At 41.5% G+C, this 17,428-nt stretch overlaps 1 protein-coding gene across 4 annotated transcripts in view; it reads right to left on the reverse strand.

Moving 5' to 3' along the window:
- EPHA5 (EPH receptor A5) overlaps positions 1-1,456 on the reverse strand; it is a 345,340-nt gene extending 343,884 nt beyond the window's left edge. For all 4 annotated transcript variants that reach the window (XM_038556196.1, XM_038556194.1, XM_038556195.1 and 1 more), the window contains exon 1: positions 1,336-1,456. The gene's annotated coding sequence lies outside the window, so the exon portion shown is untranslated. The remainder of the gene's footprint in view (positions 1-1,335) is intronic.
- Between the last annotated feature and the right edge of the window lie 15,972 nt (positions 1,457-17,428).

Here is a 17,428-nt window from a genome sequence, read left to right on the forward strand (position 1 = left end):
GATGGATGCACGGGCAGAGCGAGCTACTCAGGGTCTAGGTCGGACGTACGACCACGCGTAAGGATCAAGAGGGAAGTTCATGGGGTGGGGCCGGGGGTCGGCCCCGCTTCCACGCGGTCCCCGGGGCTGGCAGCGCTCCTGGACCAGCTCGGCGCGTCCTGCTGCAGCCCCACCACCCGTGCGAGTCACGGGGACACGCGCGACCCGAAGGCTGCGGCTTCATCTTTCCGGGCCAGCGTCCCCAGCCCTGGGAGTGCAAGGCTGTGTGCACGTCCTGTGCCTCCTCGGGGCACGCGGAGCCTCGGAGCGAGACCCCAGCATCCGGGCCGGGGGGAGCCCACCGCCTCTTGCAGCCCGGCCCCGCGTGTCAGATGCCACAGCCCCCAGCCCCCAGCGCCATCCTCGAGGCAGGAGCTCGCGAGCAGGGACCCGGCGCGCTCCGGGGGTTGGGGCCGGGGCGGGGGGAGCGAGGGCGGCGGGCCCAGGCGCGGAGCTCGGCGCGGGAGCAGCGGGCGCCGCGCAGGTGCTGCTCCCCCGGGGCCGGCTCTGCCGCCCGGGGCACGCGGAGACCCCCCCCCCCGGGCCGGAGCGCAGGATTGGGGGTGGGGAGGACGCCTGGGGGCTCCAGGACGGGGTGGGGGGGGGGGGCGCGGGGCTTCTCCCTCCCGCGGACACCGGCCGAGACAGCAGCCCCGCGGGTCTGCGCAGCAACTTCCCGGCAGCAACGCTCCCCGCCCCGTCCGCCTCCCGCATCCCACCTTCCCGCCTTCTTCCACTTTCTCAGCGCGACCACGAGCCCCCGAAGTGAAGGGCCCCCCGCAGCGTGGGGCGCCTCCCGTCCTTGTCCTTCGCCGTTCCCCTCCCTCGACAAATAGCAGCTCTCCCCACCCACCCCGAAGAGCAGCTGGGGATGCCCTAAATAACAGCTTCCAGAAGGCACTCCCCCCCCCCAAAAAAAAAAATAAAATAAAATAAAAAAATAAAAGCAGCAGCCAGCCACCGCCACGGCGCGGCCCATCACCGGCCTCACCGAACGGTTCCGCGAGGCCCGCGCTCCCTCCCGACCCCGCGGCCGCTGCGCCTCCCGCAGGTCCCGCTCCTGCGAGCCCGAAATGTCACTTCCCCACGCGCTTCAAGTGCGCAGCAGCCGCGCCCCGCCTTGGGGCGCGGGTGTCGGACCCCGCTTCCCCCCGCCTGCAACTTCCCAGCCCGGGTCCGCACCAGCTCGGGCCCCGGCGCCCGCAGCCACGCGCGGCGGACACCTGCGAATTCGGATGCGGGGCGCGCCCCGGGCCGCGGTCCCCGCCCCCGCCCCCGCCCCCGCCCCCGCCCTACCTTCGCTGCTGGGGCTGGCCAGGAGGGTCCGGAGCGCGGCGCACAGGAGGAGGCACGTGCACAGGGGGGCCCTGCGCGGAGCGGAGCAGCAGCCGGCCAGGGACGCGGGCGCGCCGGGGGCGCCGGGGGTGCCGGGGGCGCCGCCGCCCGGGGGCCCCGAGCCCCGCATCCTGTCCCCGGCCGCCTCCGCCGCCGCTGTCCCGCGCCGCTCGGTCCCCGGCCCCCGGCCCCGGCCCCGGGCGGCGGGCGCGGGAGGCTCGCGGTCCTGCGCGCTCCCCGCGGGGTCCTCCGCGTCCCGGCGCGCGGCTCGGGTCCTCCGCGGCGGCCGAAGTTTGCTGCCGGCTCCGGTCTCCCTCCTCCTCGGGGCCCGAGGAAACACTCGCTCCGGCTGACGGTGCAGGTGCGGACCGGACCCGAGGGCGTCGGGAAGCTCCCGCGTCCCGCTTCCCTGCCTCTCGGGGCTTGCCCGGCGGAAGGTCTCTAGGATGCGCTCCCGGGCGCGGCGGGAGGCGAGAGGCTCTCGGCGAAGTCAGGAGGAGCTCCTCGGTGGGGACCCAGGAGGAAAGGGACGGCGCGGCCGAGGGTCACGGGGAGGAGGCGCCACGAGGCGGGAGAGGCGCGCGGAGGAGCGGCTGCGGGCGTCGGGGGCCGGGGGCCGGCGGGGGAGCTGCGGGGGAGGAGCCGGCGGCGCCGGGCGGCTGCGGAGCCCGCGGCCCGGGCAGGCGGCGCGCGAGGCGGAGGGCGAGCTGGGCTGTGCGCCGCCACCGAGCGCGCCTCCGCGTCCGAGCCCCGCCGCCGCCCCGCCCCGCCCCGCCCCGCCCCCGCTCCCCGCCCCGCCCCCGCCCCGCCCCCGCCCTCTGCGGCTCGGGCCCCGCCGGGAGCGTCCGCGGCGCGTGCGAGCGGCTCACGCCGAGTCACACCCCCGCGGAGGCCGGGATCGGGAGGCTGCGCGGGGAGCGTCGCCTGGCGCGGCCCGGGAAAGCGCGTCTTGCCCCCCGGAGCGCTGGGGCGGGAGCTCCGGACGGCGCATCCCCCGGAGACGGCGGCGCTGGGAGGCGCTGGGAGGCGCCGGCCCCGGGGCTCGGCGCGCTGCGGGCGGCCAGCGCAGGCGGGGGGCATCAGCCCAGCGGGCCGCGGCCGGTGCCCGCCCCGCACCCCCGCCCGGGCCTCCAGGACGCCCGCGGCTGCCGTGGCTACTCAGGCGGCGTCTCCTGCAGAAGTGAAGTGTGGGATCTCTCCATACGGACACCGTGAGTATGGCTGAAGCTTTCGGGGAGTCACAGAACTGGACTTCCCGAGCCCCGGAACGCGCCCCGTTACCTGGGCTGCGAGGATTCAGCCCATCGATCTCATTGGTCGGACGTGTTAGAACTTCAGGACTCCTAGACTCGCAGCCCTGGGCCGTGAATTCCGGGGAAGCTGGCACGGCCCACGTGACGCCGGGGGTGCCAAAAGATTATTCTGATTTCGTGTTTTCCACTGCAGGAGAGACTTGCAAACTAATGACCGGACACACACACACACACACACACACACACACACCCTGGTTTAAAGCAATTGACTTTTTCTGTGCTTCGCCTCTATTCTGTGTTCTCTTGCTTCAGTATTTTTCTTCAGTGTGCTCATTCATGCTCCCAAAGAGGCACATCTGGAGGGGGATTGTAGCAAATGCTGCAACTAAAGCATGTGCGTACGAAGTGTGAGTTGGGAAGAAAGGTACCTCGTTCGATTTTGTGTATGGTGACTGCTGTGAAGATGGGGTTTGCATTCACACCTAATGAAGGGGAGTCCGCTCACCAGCTCTGACCTCTAGAGCCCTGTTTGTCTCCGCAATAAATTTCTCATCATCTTTAGGTGATGGCATTTATTTTCAGCTTGACTATGTGCAGTAAAGATGAAAGAATAAAGAGGCAGTGATGCAATTTTATAAAGAGATGGAAGCTCATCTTTGATTTTTTTTTCCCTGAAACCTTTTGGCACCAGAAATCTAAAAGCAGCTTCTTTTATTGTAGTGTGTTCCAAATGCAAGAGGTGAATTTAAAGAAATGGCAGTGAAATCAGCCTTTCAGTGTGGCAAAAAAAAAAAAAAAAAAACCCTCACGGTGACGGGCAAAGTTGAATCTTATATTTCTATTTGAAGACCATTGACATTGAAAATGTAAACTCCTCCCTCCAAATCATAGTTGATTTACTTAAACATACCTAAACAGAATATCAACCAAGTTATCTAATGCCTACAGATACATAATAATGCTAATATGAAATACAAGCAGTTTAATGAGACTTTGAGCTTGTCGCGTTACTTCTTTCTGTAGGTCTCAGTATCCTCATCAAAAAATGAGGGATTTGGAGAAAATGATCTTCAAGTTCCCTTTTCTTGCATATCCTTTGCATTTCTGTTACACCAACCTGTTCACCTATCTCCAATTATTTATTATTGATTACAAAATTATTAGATTTCCGCAGCCTAAGATTGAAAATATTCTACTACCAATATCTTAAATAATATTTCTATTTTGCTTTATCTTAAAATTTGAATTCAGTGTCCTTTAAATTGCCTCACACCTCTTTGTTTTTTTATGCCTGTCACTACATCTCACAGAAGTTTCATCTCCTAAAAATATTTAACAACCTCCTCTGGACACCTACTCACACATACACATCTCTGTCATCAAAAATCCTATCCAGTATCCAAAGAGAATAAGCATTCCAAACTGATCTTTTCACAAAAAGAAGTGATTTGGTTCTACTTTTCCAAGGATCCATAGCTTATGATTTATGTCAATCAACACAATTGCAACATATTCTGAATGAAAAACTGGAACAAATTCTCAAACAACTCCAAGTTTATATATTGGGATAAAAAAGAATTAAACTGGGTATGTCAGAAAAATTCAGGACACTGTTCACTGTGGTGGGTAATGATGTCATCTCCTACCCAAGATAGTTAACTCCTTACCTTAAGTGGCTAAGACTATAGAAAACCAAATCCTTCGTTTTCTTCACCTTAAATAGCAGCCATCTTTTCGTGGTTTAATGATGTTTGTCATATATCCTTGAAAGAATGAACAGCTGTAAAATGGATCTCCAGTTACAGCAATGAAAGAGTTAATCAGACAAGGCAATGAGGATGGTTTGATTTGGGCCTTAAAGAGATCTTATATCTGGTCATGTGTTGTTTTTGTGGAATGTAGATACTCTCTTAGCACTCTCTTAGCATACTTACATTGCAGGAAAACTAGATTTGTCTTTTTCCTTAATACTTACTGCTTTGCACCAGAACAGGCTAAAATATCAGTAGGAGCTTGGAAGTCCTATTGTTTGCATTTCTCTTGCTTGGGATAACTGCTATGGCTTCAGAAGGTGAAAGTGGCTGAAGTCTCCCTAGATTTTACCTTGGATGTGGCTTTTTACTAAGCTTTCATGAAGAAAACTCAGAATCACCTTGATAAGACACCTTGAAAGGTTATTATCCTAAAAAAAGGTATTATAGATAAGTTCAATATATTAATAACCCTGAATATATATCCACTGAATTCAGAGTAGAACAACAAAAGCAATTATAAGCAGAATTATAAGCAGAATTGCCAGTAATTACTGAAAAATTGCTATGTGTGAGGCATTCATTATATGTTGTTTTACATTAATTTATTTTACTTAATGCTGACATTTCAACCATATCACTATAATTATTAGCCCCATGTTAATGATGAGAAGACTGAGGAAATGAGGCTAGGCAATGTGAGCAGTCCCACAGTCTCACAGCTACTAAGATGTGGCAGTTTAACCCATGGCTCTCACTCTGTGTAAGAAAATTGTAACAGAAGTAAAGAATAAATTTGAAACCAGTTTTTCAGAAGGAAAAAGGAATAGAGGACTGCCCCCCCAAATTCTGTATTAATGGGAACAATTAATGAAAAAATTTCTAATCTTTAGGTTCACCTAAATCCAAAAGCAACTAGTCAAATAATATAGTTCAAGTCAGATCAATGAATAGGAGAAATAAAAAACAAGGGAGCCTATATAAGCATTATTTGGGGAAAAACACTGTCTCATATAAACAAAAACATGCATGCCATTTGTGTACAATGGAGAGACAATGGACCAAATCAAGAACAAGGTGTAGACAGATAACATTAGCACAAACTGATTGCCCAAAGTCTATTAAACTATGGTAGGAGACATAGCAAGTCTTTACAAAAATAAGTAAGACTTTGGAAACCAAAGAGCATTTTTTTTTCCTAAAATATTATGTAGTATTGGTAATTGTTTTTTACATTATTCTTTTAAATGTTTTTGTCAGTTAGCTATATGCTCTCTTTGGGAGAATTTTGGCGAAAAAGTAAAAGCAAAGCAAAATTTTAACCCATGGTAGATTTTAGATACGAAATTACAGGATAGCCTAATGAAACCATAAGATACACTAATGAAGTTAATTTGTCAAGTCCATGATTTCCTGAAGAGGATACATATATGGTGATGTTAATTATTTTGACCCCAAAGGAAAAGGCTAAAATATATTTAAGCAATCAATAGCTCTTAAAGTTCACACCAAGAAAATGCTAATGTATTCATTATTTTTATGTTGCATTTTAATGTAATTAGCATAAAACAGATAGTATTTTAATTTTTATCCATAGTTAATCTTGTTTAACAAGTTTTTCGAAGTCCTCAAATCACTCCTCCCTACTAATGACCCCCATTTTTACTATTAATGTATGATTTAGTTATATTTCAATTTAATTGATTATCAAGTATTTGATTTAAAAATAAGGGATAGTTTTAATAAGTTAATAAGGGTTTAAATATATCAATTATCTCATTACTTAACAATACATAAAATATTATAATAAAAGCAAAATTTTAAGGAGAAAAACAGCTTTTTAAGGTAGTGAAACTATCATGTATGATGATGTCATGGTGGAATATAACATGTATTTGTCAAAATGCATAAGGTACAACATCAAGAGTGAACTCTAATGTAAACTATGGACTTTAGTTAATAACAATATGTCAATATTGGCTCATCAGTTGTAATAAATGTCACCTTTACATCTTAAAAAATTTAAATAAATATGTTTCTATCATATTCAATCCTCATTTTTTATGAAATCTTTTTGTCTTTTTATGAATATCAAGAGCATGATAAAATCCTCCACTGTCAACAAGTATTAATAGAGAATTTTGTAGCAAAGAATAGGAGCAAGATATTTAAATGAATTACAGAGAGCCCAAGAGGTTTTTATTGGTGGTGGTGGTGGTGGTGGTTGCTTTATTCTCTAATCATTCCTAGATCAATGTGTGAGATTGCTGACACTTCAGTGCAGCAGGAGGCCAGTGCTGCTGTAGTTGATGAGGAACCAAACCGACCTGCCATGAAGTTCTTTGCTTGTTGTTTGCCTCCAGCATCTTGGGCAACTGGCATCACATGAAGATGTGGACAGTGAAATAATAAGGACTCTCGGGGCTGAAGAAGTAGGAAAATTGTGCTCAGAAGAGCCATAAGATTGATGTGAATCATTGTGAGAGTAACTCATTTCACTTAAAACTCACCTATTCTAACCATCTTCTGGATTCCAAAAGTGTTTGCTGTTATGTGAGAAATAAGTCATAACAGCTTTCATATGCTGAGGGAGTTTTTTATTAAATTCAGTGCACTCACTTGAAATTCATATATAATGCACTCATACAAGAACATATTTCATAATATAAGTAGTTATAGTTTTCCTAGGGGAAAAACTGATCAATTTGCTCAATGGCATAAGTAAATAAGGGGTACACGTGCAATCAAGCTTTCGATGCTGCTGTTGGTTGTCCACGGAATGTACTTCTAGGTAAAAGCTAACAATGATGATCGCATGTCCTCTCATACTTTGTTGGTGGGAAGTGAATCTAGAACATCTCTTGTAGGGTAGCTTCACAATATCATCAAGTGCCTTTAAAATATAATGGCTTGGGATCCCTGGGTGGCGCAGCGGTTTGGCGCCTGCCTTTGGCCCAGGGCGCGATCCTGGAGACCCGGGATCGAATCCCACATCAGGCTCCCGGTGCATGGAGCCTGCTTCTCCCTCTGCCTGTGTCTCTGCCTCTCTCTCTCTCTCTCTCTCTCTCTCTCTGTGACTATCATAAATATTTAAAAATTAAAAAAATATGATGGCTTTATATCTAGCAATTATAGACTTTAAAGATTAAGCAAAGAAATGGATTAAAGATGAAATGAAATGGTATTTTTTAAGTTTTTATTTAAACTCCCATTAGTTAACATACAGTGTAATATTAGTTTCAGGTGTACAATACAGTGATTCAACATTCTCATACAACACTCAGTGCTCATCACAACCAGGGTCCTCCTTAATTCCCATCACCTATTTCGCCTTCCCCACCCATCTCCATTCAGGTAACCATCAGTTTGTTCTATATGGTTAAAAGTCTGTTTCTTGGGGATCCCTGGGTGGCTCAGTGGTTTAGTGCCTGCCTTTGGTCCAAGGCGCAGTCCTGGAGTCCTGGGATCGAGTCCCACGTTGGGCTCCCGGCAAGGAGCCTACATCTCCCTCTGCCTCTCTCTCTCTCTCTCTCTGTGTGTCTATCATGAATAAGTAAATAAAATCTTTAAAAAAAAAAAGTCTGTTTCTTGATTTGTCTCCCATTTTTTTCACTTTGCTTGTTTGTTTTGTTTCTTAATTTTCACATATAAATAAAATCAGATGGTATTTGTCTTTTTCTGATTGACTTATTTCACTTAGAATAATACTCTCTAACTCCATTCATATTATTGCAAATGACAAGATTTCATTCTTTTTGATGGCTGAGTAATATTCCATTATATATGTATACCATTATATATTATATATACCATTATATATATGCACACACACGTATATATACACATACACATACACTATTCTTCTTTATCCATTCATCAGTGGATGGACATGGGTTGTTTCCATAATTTGGCTACTGTAGATAATGCTGCTGTAAACATCAGGGTGCATATAACCCTTTGATTATTTTTTTTATTCTTTGGATAAATAGCTAGTAGTGCAATTGCTGGATCATAGTATAGTTCTACTTTTAACTTTTTGAAGAACCTCCATACTGTTTTTCAAGAGTGGCTGTGCCAGTTTGCATTCCCACCAATAGCACTAGAGGATTTCCCTTTCTCCACATTCTTGCCAACACTTGTTTCTGGTGATTTTGATTTTAGCCATTCTGACATGTGTGACATATCTCATTATAGTTTTGATTTGCATTTCCCTGATGAGTGATGTTGAGCATCTTATCGTGTGTCTGTTAGCCATATGTATGTCTCCTTTGGAAAAATATCTATTCATGTCTTCTGCCCGTTTTTTAATTGGACTATTCATTTTTGGATGTTGCGTTTTATAAGTTGTTTATATATTTTAGATACTAATCCTTTATCAGATATGTCATTTGCAAATATCTTCTTTTGTTCCATGAGTTGCTTTTTAGTTTTGTTGAAGGTTTCCTTTGCTGTGCAGAAGTCTTGTCTGTTTTTTATTTTGATGTAGTCCTAATAGTTTGTTGTTGCTTTTGTTTCCCTTGATTGATTCAAGAGGCATATCTAAAAAATGTTGCTATTGTCAATGTCAGAGAAATTACTGCCTGAGCTGTCTTCTAGTATTTTCATGGTTTCAGGTCTCACATTTAGGTCCTTAATCCCTCTTGAATTTATTTTTGTGTATGATGTAAGAAAATGGTCTAGTTTCACTCTTTTGCATGTTGCTGCTCAGTTTTCTCAACACCATTTGTTGAAGAGACTGTCTTTTTCCTATTGGATATTCTTCCTTGCTTTGTCAAAGATTAATTGACCATATAGATATGGGTTAATTTCTGGATTTTCTATTCTGTTCTATTGATCTATATCTATTTTTGTGAATACCATTCCATTTTGATTACTAGAACTTTGTAAACTAATTTGAAGTCCAGATTTGTGATTCTTCCAGCTGTTTTTTTTTTTTTTTCTTTTTTCCCCAAGGAGGCTTTGGCTATTTGGGGTAATTTTTTGGCTTTCATATAAATTGTAGGATTGTTTGTTCTAGCTTTGTGAAAAATCCTGTTGGTATTTTGATAGGGATTGCATTAAATGTGTAGATTTTTTTTTTTTAGTAGTACAGACATTTTAACAATATTTCTTTCTTCCAATCCATAAGCCTGGGATATCTTTCCATTTCTTTGGTCATCTTCAGTTTCTTTCATCAGTTTTTCATAGTATCTAGAGTACAAGTCTTTCACCTCTTTGGTTAGGTTTATTCCTAGGTATCTTATTGTTTGGGGATGGATTCCTTAATTTCTCTTTCTGCTGCTTCATTCTTGGTGTATAGAAATGCGACAGATTTCTTTACATTGATTTTATATCCTGAGAATTTGCTAAATTTGTTTATCAGTTCTAGTAGCTTTTTGGTGGAGTCTCTCAGGTTTTCTGTATAGAGTACTGTCATCTGCAAATAGTGAAATTTTACTTCTTTCTTGATTATTTGGAAGGTGTTTATTTCTTTTTGTTGTCTGATTGTTGTGGCTAGGGCTTCCAGTACTATGTTAAGTAACAGTGGTAGGAGTGGACATCCCTGTTGTATTTCTGACCATAGAAGAAAAACTTTCAGTTTTTCCCCCATTGACAATGATATTAGCTGTGGGTTTTTCATATATGGCCTTTATTATGTTAATACCTGTTTTCCCCAGCCTACTTTTTTGAGTTTTTGTCATGAATGATTATTGTCAAATGCTTTTTCTACATGTATTGAAATGATCATATAGCCCTTATCCTTCCTTTTATTAATGTGATGTGTTGTATTGATTGATTTGCAAATATTGAATCAGCCTTGAACCCAGGAATAAATTCCACTTGATCGTGGTTAATGATTTTTTAAAATATACTGTTAGATTCATTTTGCTAGTATTTTAAGTGTGAATTTTTGCATTCATGTTCATCAGAGATATCGGGCTATAGTTCTCTATTTTAGTTGAGTCTTGGTCTGATTTTGATATCAAGGTAATCCTGATCTCATATAATGAATTTAGAAGTTTTCTTCCATTTTCTATTTATTGGAAAAGTTTGAGAAGAATAGGTATTAACTCTTCTTTAAATGTTTGGTAGAATTCCCCTGTGAAGCCATCTGGTCCTAGACTTTTATGTAGTTATGGGCTTTTTGATCACTGATTCAATTTCTTTGCTGGTTATCAGTCTGTTCAAGTTTTCTTTTTCTTCCTGTTTCAGTTGTGGTAGGATATATGTCTTTTGGAATTTATCCATGTCTTCTGGGTTATCCAATTTGTCAGTATATAGTTTTTTATAATATTCTCTTAAAATTGTAGTTCTGTGGTATCCATCGTCATTTCTCCTCTCTCATTTGTGATTTTATTTATTTACTTATTTATTTATGTCTCATTTGGTCTTTTTTCTTTTATGATAAGTCTGACTAGAAGTTTATCAATTATTTCTTAAAGAAAAACCTAGTTTCATTGATACCTTCTATGGCATCTTCAGTTTCTATATCATTTATTTCTGTTCTAATCTTTATTATTTACTTTCTTATGCGGGCATTCTGTTCATTTGTTTTTCTTTTTCCAGCTCCTTTTTGTATAAGATGAGGTTGATTTTTTGAGACTTTTCTTGCTTGTCAAAGTAGACCTGCATTGCTATATGCTTCCCTCTTAGGACTGTTTTTGCTGCATCCCAAAGATTTTAGACCTTTGTGTTTTCATTTTCATTTATTTCCATGTATTTTTATATTTCTTCTTTGATTTCCTTGTTGACCCATTCATTGTTTGGTAGCATGTACTGGTGGTCTTTCCAGATTTTTTCTTATGGTTGATTTCTAGGTTCATTGCATTATGGTCAGAAAAGGTGCATTATGACTTCAGTCTTTTTGTATTTCTTGAGGCTTGTTTTGTGACCTAATAAGTTATATATTCTGGAGAATGTTCCACAAGCACTCAAAAAGAATGTGCATTCTGTTGCTTTAGGGTGAAATGTTCTGAATAATCGTTAAGTCCATCTGATTCAGTGTGTCATTCAAAGCCATTGTTTCCTTGTCTATTTTTTGTTTTGATGATCTGTCTGTTGATATAAGTGGGTTTTAAAATTCCTTACTATTATTATATTACATATGTTTTTTATTAATTGTTTTACATATTTGGGTGCTCCCATGTCGGTGCGTGAATATCCGTAATTGTTATATCTTCTTAGATTGTCCCCTTTATGATTATATAGTGCCCTCCTTTCTCTCTTATTACAGTCTTTGGTTTATTTTTTATAATTTTTTTTTAATAGTTTTTTTTTTTTAATTTTTATTTATTTATGATAGTAACAGAGGGAGAGAGAGAGGCAGAGACACAGGCAGAGGGAGAAGCAGGCTCCATGCACCGAGAGCCCGACATGGGATTCGATCCGGGGTCTCCAGGATCACGCCCTGGGCCAAAGGCAGGCGCCAAACCGCAGCGCCACCCAGGGATCCCCAGTCTTTGGTTTAAAGTCTAGTTTTTCCAATAGAAATATCGCTACTGTGGCTTTCTTTTGGCATCCATTTGCATGATAAATGTTTCTTCATCCCTTTGCTTCTGCATGTATCTAGGTCTATTATAAGTCTCCTGTAGTGTGCATATAGATTGGTCTTGTTTTTTTCATCCATTCTGACACCCTGTAACTTTTAATCAGATAGTTTAGTTCATTGACATTCAAAGTAATTATTGATAGATAATATTTACTATAGTTATAACTTACTGAATTGTCTATTATTATGTATTTACTTCCATTTTATTACTTGTTTTGTCATTGTTTCTGGAGATTTTCTCTGATCCTTTCTTATCTTTATCATTTTTGGTTCTCAAGGAGTTCCCTTTAATATTTTTTGCAGGGCTGGTTTAGTGGTCATGAACTCCTTTCTTTTTTATTAGCCTGGGAAACTCTTTATCTCTCCTTCTGTTCTCAATGATAGCCTTGCTGGATAAAACATTCTTGGCTACAGATTTTTCCCAATGAGAATGTTGAATGTATCATGCCATTCTCTTCTGGCTTGTCAAAGTTCTGTTGAGAAATCTCCAGCTAGCCTTATGGGTTTTTCCTTCTAAGTTAAGGACTTCTGTTGTTTTGCTGCTTTTAAGATATTTTTTTTCTTTATCACTGTATTTTGCAAATTTAATTACAATGTGTCTTGGTGTTGGCCTACTTTTGTTGATTTTGATGGCAGTTCTCTGCACCTCCTGGATCTGGATGTCTGTTTCCTTCCCCAGATTAGAGAAGTTTTCTGCTATTATTTCTTTAAATAAATTTTCTGCCCCCTTTTCTCTTCTTCTTCTGGGACACCTATAATATAGATGTTATTAGATTTGATGGAGTCACTGAGTTCCCGAAGCCTATCCTCATTTTGTGTAATTCTTTTTTCTCTCCTTTGTTCATTTGATTACTTTCCATACTTTGTTTTCTAGGTCACTTATTTGTTCTTCTGCTTCTTTCAGCATGCTGTTCATTGCATCAAGCCTGTTTCCAAGCTTGTTTATTGCACTCTTCATTTCTGTTTCTCTTTTAACTCTTTTATCTCTATGGTAAGGGTCTCACTCATCTTCCATTCTCTTCTCAGGCCCTGAGTATCTTTATGATTGTTGCTTTAAATTCTCCATCAGGCATGTTACTTATGTCTCTTTCATGTACATCTCTTCCTGTGGCCGTATTCTTTCATTTTGGATGAATTCCTCATCTTGGCATTTTTTCTAAGTCTCTGCCTTCTTCTGTGTATTAGAAAAGCCAGTTATGTTTCCTGCTCCTGAAGGTAATGGCCTTATGAAGAAGAGGTCACAGAGTGTACAGAGCTGGTGCTTCAGGGTGTATCTCCAGTGTGTACTATGTGTGCTCTGATGTTGTATTTTGGCTGCTCTATCCTTCAAGCCAATCATCTTCAGAGGCTCTCTTTGCCTGCTATGGACAGTGTTTGGTTTCTGGCCTGAATGTGGTGAGTGTTAACTAAGTGTGCATTGGTCGGCTTGTGAAATGAGATCTGACACCATCTCCACCAAAACTGATACCCTGCAGAGCTCTGGTTGGGAGGTGTGTGGGCAGGGGTTTGCCTTGGTGGTCTGTGGGTGGGGCCCACTGCATTGAGACTGAGGCAAGCCTGACTGAGAAGGGTAGTCCCACCAGAGTGCAGGGGTGGGGCTTGGTGTAATCAAGTTAGGAAACCAGCATGGGTGTTGTGCTGTTTCCCCACAGGTTGCTCTGTGTTGTGTTAAGGGGTGGGGGAGCAAAATGTCCCCAGCCAGCTCCTTTGTTCCTGGAGAGATGTATCCCTGAATGCTACCTATCAAGGAAGCCCTCTTAGAACAGCAAATAATCTCCTATCTTTAGCCCCAGACATTTTTCAGGTCACTGTTTCCATACTGTCTGCCCCCAGGTTGTTAGCCTGACTACTCTCAGGAGCAGTGCAGTGCCCTCAGGGCTCTATCCCAGCCAACTCAGCTGACCTTTAAAATTCCAGACTTTAAGCCCACTGGTTGCAAGAACTCAAAATCCAGCCCCTCTCATTTTCAAGCCAATGGCTTTGAGGAAACATTCTCCTTGTGCATTCACTGTTGTGCTCCTACTTCTCTCTTGCCTCTTTCTGAGACCGTATCTCCCTTGCCTCCACAGCACTCATGATTCATTTTTCCCTTAAACTACAACTCTGTGCTTCCTGCCTTCTTTGATGTGTCTTCTTCTATTAGTTGTAGAGTTTTTCTATCACTCTTCAGGTCTATTTCTGGGGTATTTAAAGTGGTTTAATAGTTATCAAGTTGTGTTAATGGGAAGAAGAGAGACTTGGGTCCTCCTACTCCACTGCCATATTCCTTTCTTTCTATAATTAATGAGTAAAAAGTAGAAATTAATGTTCAATGAGAAGTGTTAAATACATCTGTATAATAGTGAAACATCATGGAGCCATTTAAATGTTTGGAAGAGGGATCCCTGGGTGGCGCAGCGGTTTAGCGCCTGCCTTTGGCCCAGGGCGCGATCCTGGAGACCCGGGATCGAATCCCACGTCAGGCTCCCGGTGCATGGAGCCTGCTTCTCCCTCTGCCTGTGTCTCTGCCTCTCTCTCTCTCTCTCTCTGTGTGACTATCATAAATAAATAATAAAATTTAAAAAAAATAAAAATAAAAATAAATGTTTGGAAGAACATACGTATACATAAAAAGAGAACTCTAAAATATCAGAATATAAAGGCACACTATAAAGCATTTTTTAAGAATTTATAGTTATGTGTCATTAATGACGTCTGTATATGACTGGTGGAATCATTTGGATTTATTTTCCACTTCTTATTTTTGTATTTTCTATAATAAGCATTTATTGCTTGTATAATAATGGAAACACAGAAGTAAAAAAAAACAGAAGAAAATTTGTATATAGTCTTACACATACACACTCAGATTCACAACAGGAAAAAAAATAAGAGAAGGAGAAAAGGACAGAGGAGAGTTGAAATAAGGTGATAAGAACCTTATATTACCACAAATTAGTACATAACTTTCTTTCAAGTAGCTGCTGCTTTATTCTGAAAACAGTTGAGAGGACATAATAATTTCTGTGGCATTTCCAGGACACTTCCATGTATTATGTCAATGTTGAGAGGTATAATTTCTAATGTGTACCTCATTTTCCAATGCATTTCCTGTTGGAATCTCCAACACTCCTGCTTGGTTGATGGCAGTTCTGTTCCTGTTTTCTTCTCACACTGGTTTACCTCATAATTGGCAATGTCCCTCTTCCTTTGCTACAAAAAAAAATGTAGGCTCTGAATAGCTAATTTTATTAACCTATATAAAAGGAGATGAAGATTGTAACACAGAATCACTAAATATTGATATTTGACTTCAGTGTTCTAAAATTGGATGGCCTGAAATGTCACTGAAAATTTCTCTGGAGCAAAATTTTTCATCAAATTTGTTCCCGGTATCCATTTTCCTGGCTTTCTCCTTTACACTCTTTATCTTTTCCTTCTTCAAGTACCTAAATTCTTATCTTTTCTTAAACAGAAAATTTGCAAGTTCATTTTCTGCAGTAATCTTGTGCCTACAGATTCTCAGCAAATATAACTAAAAAAAGAAAATCATAGAGAGATTTCCCTAGTTCTACTGGCTAAAAATTGAGTTAGCTTTTGAAATAACACTTTTTCCTTTATGTTTCCTCCTGGCTTTTTAAAACTTTTATAAAAATTTAACACCAATAAAAAATAAATTTATAAAAAATATAAATAAAACTTTTATAAAAACATGAAAGCTATATAGATACAACAAATATATATAATTACTTTTAAGTGATTAAAGGATATAAGGTAAATATAAAATATTAGTAAATATTTGTAGTAAAATTAGTTGATTTCATGAGCATTTTTTGTCTTATAATTGAAAATGAATTTGTCAGTACTGATGGCCTCTAAGGAAGAACATAATGCAACAAAGGGCCTAAGCATGAACAAGATCACTAATTGAAATATTTGTTTAGAACCTACCAATAATTTTTATTGTTAAGCTTGAAATTTTTAGTAAATATAAGTTAATAAAATATGAAAATGGGTGTATTATTTTATAAATGTATATTTAAAATATTAATTTAAAAAGGGTTTTAATTTTTTTACAGAGATAAAAACAATATAAATATGTATAAATTTTCCTTTACTTATACAAAATATATTCCTAGTATTGTATCCTAGAATCAGATTCCATTTCATGTTTGCAAAGAATAATAAAAATAACCCAAAAGATAAAATGAAAATGCACATTCAATATTTAAAAACCACCTCCAAGCTCTTGTTCATGGGCATGTATGTGTATGTAATCTTCCTGTAGACTTACACAGTGGACTAGTCTGAGCACAAAGCTTTTGAAAGCCTCCCATTGGAAGGTGAATAAAAGTGAACATTAGTATTCACAAAATGTGACAGAGTCCCAAAATGCAAACTTTTAAGCATTGCATTGTCTCTTAAGGTTCTGCCTATCAAAATTATTTTAGCAGAAGTGAAATTTTGTAGATATTTCATTTTGAAATAATGAAATAAAATAAGATTCACAAGACATTGCAAAGAAATACACAAAGAAATTCCATGAACCCTTCCTTATATTCCTAAACCTCCCAATGCTAGCATAATAACACATTTGTAATACGATTTTAAAACCAAGAAATTGACATTGGCATAATTTATAGGACTTATTCACATTTCAGAAGGTATAGATGCACTCGTGTGTGTGTGTGTGTGCAGTTTACACTCGTACCATCACTAAAATATCCCCTCATGTTACTACTTTATAGACGCACGTCTCTCCACCTGTAGCCCTTAGAAATCACTAACAAATTATTTTCCATTTATGTTTTTAAGCTATTTTACAATGTTGCAGAAGTGGAATGATGCAGTATATACCCTTTTGAGATTGGCTTTTTTTTTTCCATTCAGCAAAATTTCCTTGAGGTTCACCAAAATTTTATTTATATGTATACATATACATAATACATACATACATACATACATATACATATCCTTTTTATTGCTGAGTAGTGTTCTATAGCATGGATGTACCACAATTTGTTTAACCATTTACTCACTGAAGGACATTTGGGTACTTTTCAACTTTGGGCCATTACTAAATAAAGCTGCTAGGAACATTCCTGTACAAATTCCTGTGTGAAAATAAGTTTCAGGGCAGCCCGGGTGTCTCAGCGGTTTAGTGCTGCCTTCAGCCCAGGGCCTGATCCTGGAGACCCGGAATCGAGTCTCATGTCAGGCTCCCTGCACGGAGCCTGCTTCTCCCTCCGCCTGTGTCTCTGCCTCTCTGTCTCTCTGTTTCTCATGAGTAAATAAATAAAATCTTAAAAAAAAAAAGAAAAGAAAAGAAAAGAAGTTTCACATCTTTAGAGTAATTACCAAAGATGTGCAATCTTTGGGCAATATGATAAGTCAATTTTCACCGGTGATTTTTAATGATATATGATTAATTAGTACTCCAATTACACCTCCATGTTATCCAACAACAACAACAACAACAACAACAACAACAAAAAGGATGAATCAGATCCAATTGTATAATCTAAAAAAAGAAAATATTAGAA

Source organism: Canis lupus, chromosome 13, assembly GCF_011100685.1.
Source record: "Canis lupus familiaris isolate Mischka breed German Shepherd chromosome 13, alternate assembly UU_Cfam_GSD_1.0, whole genome shotgun sequence".
Taxonomy (NCBI): domain Eukaryota; kingdom Metazoa; phylum Chordata; class Mammalia; order Carnivora; family Canidae; genus Canis; species Canis lupus.